Source organism: Nannospalax galili, unplaced genomic scaffold, assembly GCF_000622305.1.
Source record: "Nannospalax galili isolate Female #2095 unplaced genomic scaffold, S.galili_v1.0 scaffold490, whole genome shotgun sequence".
Lineage (NCBI taxonomy): Eukaryota > Metazoa > Chordata > Mammalia > Rodentia > Spalacidae > Nannospalax > Nannospalax galili.
Window position 1 is genome coordinate 1,845,633 of NW_008329666.1, and position 8,762 is coordinate 1,854,394.

Here is an 8,762-nt window from a genome sequence, read left to right on the forward strand (position 1 = left end):
AATTGACATTAAGCTGTAGTGAAATGCTTCTTCTAATCATGTAGTTATTAAAAAATTTTAAAAATGATTAAAAAGTAATAATTCTTCAAAGCATAAAAATTTGCTCCTTAATAATTAGTAGATGTGAAAAACATTACCATTGACATCTACCTGACGACTTTATATCCATGCTCAGATGCCAAGGAGCTCAGAAAGTAACTGACTATGACTAGTAATAGTCATTTTTTTATTTTAGAAAGGTAACAGGGGTCAGGGGAGATGGCCCAGTGGTTAAGAGTGCTTGCTTCACAAGCAGGGGGCCCTGAGTTCAAATATCCAGCACCTATACAAAAAGTTAATATGGCAGCACATGCCTGTAACCCCAGCACTGATGGGTGGATACAGGCAGATCTCAAAAGAGTTTGCTGGTCTAAACAGCAAGCTTCTGGAACAGTGGAGATGAGGTAGAAGAAGATACTCTGGTCTCCACATGCATGGGCACTGATGTGCATATCCTTACACACATATGCACTTGTAACACACACACCTAACACACCACATAGAAGCACAAATACACACACAGCACACTACACAGACACACACACACATGCACACACACAGACACACAAACATAGTGAGGAAGGCAGCAGAATGCAACAAGAGGCAGAAAGGAGTGTGGTTATTTCTAGAAGGACAAAGAATAGAAGAAAGCTGAGGAACAAGATAGAACTTAGAAAAGATGAAGGGAATGACAGTTGGAGAGAAGTAGTGCCCAGCAGAGAAAGTCAAGGCCAGCAGAAAAGTGTGGATAGACCAGGAGGAGGCAGAAGGCTCAGAGGCAAATCAATGACTCCAATACCTTCCAAGCTTGTAGGAGTCATCACTGAGCAGGAATCCTGATGCAGCATTAGGGAGTATGAATGCAAATCTGAGCTAAATCATTAGTTATGATAGCAGAGAATGCCAGGGTTGATAAGCAAGAGTGACATCAGTATCTCCTTGGGCTCAGTCCTGAGAGATGATGAACAGGTTCGCAGCCTTTCTCTCTGATCCCTTCTGTGTAATCTGATTATTTAATGATGTGCATATTGGTCAGTTATGTGCTATTACACTTTGTAAAGCCAATGTCATGTGGGCAAGCCATTTGAAAGAATGAATTAAAGCCTTGCTTTAAACCCAGGCATCTTAGATACCAACTCCAAATGAGAGGATGGTTCTTTGAGGCCAAGGGTCTTTGTAGAATACTCAGAATTTCTTTCCAAGGGCTATGGTCTTTTCTTCATATTAGTAAAACTGATCTTTCCCTAGCCACCTCAAAGATCTTATGTGCACTTAAAATGTGATTTATGAAGTGTGGTAAACTACAGAGCACCTTCCTGGCCCTGCTGTGTTGAGAAAGCGTCATCTGTTTTCACATGTGCACATGTTTACTCATTTATACTAGCTTCTATTAAATCATTTATGTGTTCATTTACTTAGGTGTAAATGTATTTGACCCAATTTCACAAATATATGTGTATATATTTGTATTTCAGTTTCAGAACTGTTTGAGGAAATCCTTGAGATTTAGCAAAACACCACATCTATCATGGACTCAATGAATTTTTCTTATTGTTGACATTTTCTTTTTAAAAATGCTGCGTATCCTTATTTTAAATTTTGAAAAAGCAAAATCCTTTTAGAATGACTGTTTGTGTGAAATATAGATAATCATACTTAATCCAAATACCCCCCCTCCTTATTGAGGCAGGGTTTCCCTGTGGCCCCAGCTGGCCTCTGTAGACCAGGCTGGTCTCAAAATCAGAGATGGTCCTCCTGCATCTGCCTCCAGAGCACTGGGATTGAAGGTGTGTGCTACCATGCCTGGCCAAAAGAAACCCTATTTTTGTAATCTTTATTTTTGCGGCAATTATATGTAGACAAATGCAGTAACATTTCAATAAATTCAGAGGTTTTTTTTAAGTAACAGAAAGTTAAAAGGGTTGGATGGTAATTTAATAGAGACTGACTATAACCGATGAACATTTTCAAAGAGTTTATGAAAAAGAAAACTCTTCATTTAAATGCTCAACAACAGCACTTTAGAGCAAACTGATGTTCGAGGTTCTTTCACTCACGGGAAAAGGCCTGCAGCACTCCTTTCAAGACGGGTCCTTGCTTTTGTTCTCAACAGTTTTCTTCATTCCAAAGTAGACGTGGGGTCAACTGAGAAAAATGAACATTTAGTGCTGCTGATAGCCCTGTGGTCAACATTGCATATCATGAATATGGTTAGGGGCTGGGGAAATGCCAGCATGACATTCCGTGAACTCAGTGTTACGAACATATAAGCCAGGAATGGCTGTGCTTGCCGGTGGGGAAGAATGAAGAAAAGTCTCTCCGTCACTGCCTGCACATGCTCAGGCTGCTAGGCGAAGCCGAGAGGCCTCTGGGCCACTCCTCACCACAGTCACCTCTTCCCTGGTCCCACAGTCCACACTCAGCCTCCCTCCATGCCCTGAGACAGCTCCTCCTGGCTCCTGGACTCTATTTTGTTTCCCTCTAGAGATGGAATCCATGATACTTCTGCCTATGTGAGAACAGTCCCTTGTATCTTGATAGAACAAACCAAACCAAAATTCCTTATTCTCATCAACCCCAAACCACAGTTTTCCCCAAGTCTCTGTTTATTCAAACTAATGAATGACTTTCTCCCTTCAAGTATTATATACCTGACTGAGGAAACTAAATATGACAAAGAGGAATGGAACATCTTTTTGCAACTCTGATAAATAACCACTGACAAACGACAGTCAGGTAACAATAGTATCATTATCATAATAAAATGCCCAACAGGAGGCTGGAGAGATGGCTCAGCAGTTATGAGCACTGGCTGATCTTGCAGAGGACCCAGGTTCAGTTCCCAGCACCCACATGGGGACTAACAACCATCCCTAACTCCTGTTTCAGTGGCTCTGAAGCCCTCTCCTGGCCTCTGTGAGCATTGCATACATGGGTGTACATACATACCTGTAGGCAAAACCTACACGTAAAATACACATAAACCTACACAAAACCTACACAAAAAATACACATAAAATAAAAACAAATGTTTAAAAGTCCATCAGACCTTGTCTCAGAATTTGAACTCTTACAATGGAAAAAATTAGAAACTTTTATATGATATATGCAGAAAAAAGTAGTGTGTGCGCACGTGTGTGTGTGTGTGTAGGAGTGTGTGTGCAACAGTAGTATGTGAGTGTATGTGTGTATAGGAGTGTGTGTAGGTGTGTGTATGAGTGTCTCTATGCATAGGAGTGTATGTGATTGTGCGTATATAGGAGTGTGTGTATGTAGGAGTATGATGGGAGTGTGTGCAATAGTGTGTTTCAGTGTGTGCATGCATGTGTGTGTGTGTGCTTGCAAGAGTGTGTGTCCTGACTTCTGGTTAGGTTATAAAATATATGAGAATAAAAGAGTCTGGGTCTCCTATTAATTTAGTTTTCACTTGACTGGTTATGATTTTAAGAGAGGGAAATTTATTCACAGACTTCACTCTCAGTTATAAATTGTCCTAAATAAACATGGTAATTGGAATTTTCTCCTATTTTTTTCCTTTTGCAACATTATCATCATACTTTGCCTGTCATAGTAAAGTAAGTCTAACCAGGCACAGCCATTAATTACTAGCTTCTAACTAGTAATCGTCACTTGTTTCAGACAAGATAAGCTAGACAGTGCTGCAAATTAAAAAAATAAACTTCAGCGGTGGAAAATAGCAGACATTTATTTCTTGCTATGTGTTCCTTAAAGGTCACTTGGGGATTCTGTTCCTACGCCGTCATCATCATCCTCACGCCAAGATTGAGAAGACAGACTCAACCAGATATGGAGGTAGAAGCAAACGAGCATGCAAAAATGTGCTGGTTCTCAAGGACTCTGTGGAGTAGCTCTGACTGCTTCCAACAGAGCAAGCCTGGTGGCCCAGCCTGAGTTTAATAGAAGTATCATTCTTCCCTCGAAAGGACAGGCCTATCACACAGTCTACCACCAGAATGATCGCCTCTAGATAAGGTTCCCCTCAGAAATTTTTTTTGGCACAATTCCCTCCACCTCAACATCCTTGAGCTTCATCCCACACCAGTGCTGTCCACAGTTCAGTCCTTGCTCCATCTCCTCTCCTTCTTGGACCTCCTGTCTCAGGCTCCCTGCCTCCCCTCTGGGTGTCAATTCATTTTGGCTTTTGATACCTTGATTTTCTTAGCTTCTTAGTATCTGATGCACTGGGCCTTCTTTGGAGTCTATCTTCCTAACTTTGCAGTTCAGCAGATGCAACTGTTTATTATTTGCTGACCTTCTCTAGATCTTTCCTTCTGGATAAAAGATGTACAGCTGTACATTTCTGAATGTACTCTCACAGCCTGGATCCAGCCATAGTAGATAAGTTATAAAATCCAATATCACACAGGAGACATACCATCTCAGGAAACATAGGGTGCTGGATAGCTTTAGAGTCAACTTGACAAACCTGGGTTGAGGGAGCCTCAATTGGGGAATTTCCTTCATTGGACTGGCCTGTGGCCATGTCCATGGGGAATCTTCTTGATTGTTGAGTGTTGCAGGAGGGTCCAGCCCACTGTGGGTAGTGCCACCCCTGGGCAGGTGGGCCTGTGTTGCATAAGAAAGCAGGCTGAGCAGGGGCCAGGGGAGAAAACCAGTAAGTAGCATTCCTCCATGGCCTGTGCTCTAGCTCCTGCCTCTAGGTTCCTGCCCTGAGTTCCTACCTTGGGCTCCCTGAGGAACTGTGACCCAGGATATGTAACATAAATAAACCCTTTCCTCCCCAAGTTGGTATTGGTCAGAATGTTTTGTCATAGCAACGGAGAAACAAACTAGGACACGTAGTATTATTATTCCAATCTTAAAACCACACAGAGGAGGTTTAGAGAGGTCAATTTATTTGTTTAGAAACACAATGATCACATTCAAAACATTTTTGCCCACTTCTCACTGTTCTTTAGGACTTAAGATAGTAAGCATAGCAGGATGCCAAAACAAGGTTTGATAGGGACCTCTGGAAGAACAATGCATTTGTTTCTTTGTGGGAAGAGAAGGTGTTTGTAAACACCACGAGACCACATCAGATGTGGAGTTTCAGAACTGTTCCTTTGGTCTGTGGAAACATCTTGCTCCAGTCAGAGAAAGCCATCCTGGGGGAGCTAAAACGTGAGTGGGTGGAGGGCAGGGAGCTGGGCCCTCACAATGAGGCCACCACTCCCCAGGCCTGGATCTTAGAGAAGAGTGGTCTTGTGCCTTTTCTTCTTTTTCATAATTCTGACCTGCTTGCAATCATTCAAGAATAACTTGTTAATTGGATTATTGCCACTTTTTAATTGTTTTGCTGGAGGTTTTTGTCTGATTGGACAGTGACTGAACTCTTTTTGTAACCACGATGTCCTTGGCCACCTCCTGTAGACACATGTAGAGTCAGATTTTAAAAAAGCAGCACTTTTAATAAGGTCTGAGTATTAATCTAGACTACTGGGGACTCTATGAGGCATGAACAGTGTTTATAATTTTCCCTTCTTCACTGTCCTCTAATAGTTTCCTGGGGGTGGAGAGAAAAAGAATCTCTACCCCCAAACCAAAAGAGAAACAAACAAAGTCCTACACAAAGTCAGAACAGGACTAACCCCCTCACGTTACTACAAGGGCCTCAGAAGTTTGAGGTTGATACCCATCTTGAAGTGGCCACCATATGACAAAATTACTAACCCACCAAGTAACAGCTGAGTCTCTTTGGTCCCTCACTGCTCACCCCTTTCAATATGACAGTTGAAATTTTCTCTTGAGTTAAAATGCTGCATGAGAGGAGTTTAAATCTTTCTTAACTGGGCATGGCACCAGATCAGTGGTTGCTGGAAAAATAAATTATCTGACTTTGAAGTCCACAGAAATTAATACAACTTGGTAGAAGAGAGTTTCCACAGTATTTTCAATCTTCATATTTTCCATTATAAAATCATTTCTTAGAACTGTACTCTAATTAGTGTGGAACCACACTCCCTCTCCATGATCTTGAACTGTAGGAGGCATTGATAAATAAGGCAATCAGTGTTTTGCTACTTGAAAGGTATGAGTCTCTTTATATCAAGGATATTTTGGAGTTTCCAGTTAAATTAAAATACATGCTAGTTACAGTTTGGAGGAAATCTTATACAGTTCTATACATAACTCATTCAGAGCAGTACAACTTACTAAGAGGATTAAGAATAACTTGGAACTTCTGGGTCTTTGGAACATACTGTATGGGAAGCAAAGTGTTGAGGAGCCTAGAAATTTGAATTTTCCCACTGGCCATGGGACAATGCCATCCTAAGAAAGTCAGCTCTTGAGTCCCTCTTTCCCCAACTGTTGACATAAGGAAACCCCAACTAGACCTAATTCTATGATTTCACATCTATCATATGCCCACAGGAAAACATCGCCCTTCTTTGCCCATGCCTGAATAAGCTCTCCAAAATACTCACCATTTCCATCAGAATAATGAGAGGGAATCCACACCCTCTGAAGAAGTGTGCCTTGTCAGTCTACAGTGTTTCAGTAGCACTTCAGGAGGAAAATTAGAAGCTGGTTTCTTGACTTCTCTTGGTAATATTACAGAAAATATTTTGCAGTTGGGTCTGTTTCATTCAAAGAGAAAAGGAAACGAGAGTAACTCTACATTATTATTTACATCGTCTTCACCCTCAGGCTGAGTCAGCTACCGTGATCTGAGGGGTAAAGGCTCTGTAGCCTGGTGAGGAGCAGAGGCATTTTCCTTCCGCTGGAGCTTCTGCTCAGCTCTAACATGGGCACGTCCCACTCTGAAAGGTAAAGGAGAGAACCATGACTATGGATGCAACCCTACACCAACTTCCAGTTCCATCTTTTAAATTGAAAAATATCAACTCTCCAGAAATATTTTCCACAATCCATGAATCAAAATAGCTCAGTGTTGCCTGTAAACCAATCATGAAGAATGACACTGTTATTCTAAAATATTTGAGCTTTCTTCTGATAAATGATAGGAAAGAAAAATGCAATCCTCTAAGCATGTTTTCATAAACACACATACACAGACTCTCTCTCTCTCTCTCTCTCTCTCTCTCTCTCTCTCTCTCTCCTTCTTTCTCTCTCTCTAATTCAAATCCACTGTGATTTGAGTAATTGATTCAGTTCAAACCCAGTGGCTGGTAATAGCACTGGCTATTTTCCTTCAAATGTTGCTGTTTCGAAAATGAAAACAATTCAGTGGGTTCCAAGCAGAAGCATACACTGTGATGATCTAAAGACTCATTTTAGGGAGTAATTATAAACCATGCAGCTTTTGCTAGAGCTTCTGGTGGAAACTTCCCTACCACCCTTTGCTAGATGAACTTTTGCCAGTAGCGTTTCACTGTACAATAACTGACTGAAGGCCTCTGTATTCCAGCATTCTTTAGCATTTTGGATTTTTTTTCACATTCAATGACAATATAATTTCTAGAGCATTCCTGTTGTCCGCACTTGTCATTTGTGATGGCTAGCTAGCCCACCGACTCCACTCTTAATGACCGACAGAAACCACTCACACACTGCAACCCATTCCTCAGTCAGCTTGGCCCTATCCCAGAAAGACCCTCCATGGAATGCAGTATCAGAAAAAGCTTAGTATAAATAATTCATATAAGAAACCTTGCTTTAAAATTAAGTGAATAGATTATGAACATGTAAAAGAATGAGATCTAATGGAAGGCCAGGAGTTCGTGATTACCATCAACATCAGACATAAAGCAAAAGAATCACACTTATTTTCTTTTCTTTCTGGCATCTCTGTCTGCATCCTTGCATATGTGAAATGAGGATGATAATAGTATTTACTGATCCCTCAGGGCTGTGGTAAGGATTCAGTTAAATTTCTGCAAAAGTCTTAGTTCCTGATACATAGAATTATATGCTGACTATAACCTTGAATGTTACTTTTTTCCTTTTGATTGCACCAATGACCGTAGCATCTCTTCCCAAGATAAATTATGATAGAATTCTGCATAAATTCAGTAATTCCTAGAGAATGTATCACTTTGATGTTTTTTATTGATAAACACTCACTGTATCGAGGATTGGGTTCAGCTCAGGCAAATTCTTCTAAGAATATCACATACTTTGAACATATTCACCCTCCCCCATTCCCTGCCATTTCTTCTTGTGCCCTTTGCCTGCTGCCGCCAGTCTCTTCCCTTCACCTGTCTCCCTTCTGTTTCCATGACATTCATTCATATACATATATATACATTCATATATAATATACATTCATATGAGAAGCACATACATACATACCTTAACATTTTATGTATTTATAGAAAAGTCTAGGACACAGGGCTGAAGAGATGGTTCAGCAGTTAAGAGCACTGGCTGCTCTTGCAGAGGACCTGGGTTTTGTTCCCAGCACCCATGTGGCAGCTAACAACCATCTGTAACTCCAGTTCCAGGGGATCCAACTCTGTCTTTTGACCTCCGTAGGCATTGCACGACATGGGTGCACACAAGCAGACAATATACTCATACACATAAATTAAAAAATTTTTAAAAAAGAACTCTAGGACATATAAATGAGAGAAAACGTGACTTTTTTCTTCCTGTATCTGACTTATTTTGCTTAGTATGATGATCTCCAGTTGTATCCATTTCGTAGAAAATGACATAATTCATTCTTCTTTTTGAGTGAATAAAATCCCATTGTGTGTATATACCATGTGTTCTGTATCCATTCATCTGTGGATAGA

The 8,762-nt window shown here is 40.8% G+C and overlaps 1 long non-coding RNA gene across 1 annotated transcript in view; it reads left to right on the forward strand.

The window, feature by feature from the left end:
* Positions 1-4,170, forward strand: part of LOC115071708 — a 25,104-nt gene extending 20,934 nt beyond the window's left edge. The window contains exon 3 of the long non-coding RNA XR_003850795.1: positions 3,772-4,170. This is a non-coding gene — a long non-coding RNA (uncharacterized LOC115071708). The remainder of the gene's footprint in view (positions 1-3,771) is intronic.
* Positions 4,171-8,762: the final 4,592 nt, after the last annotated feature.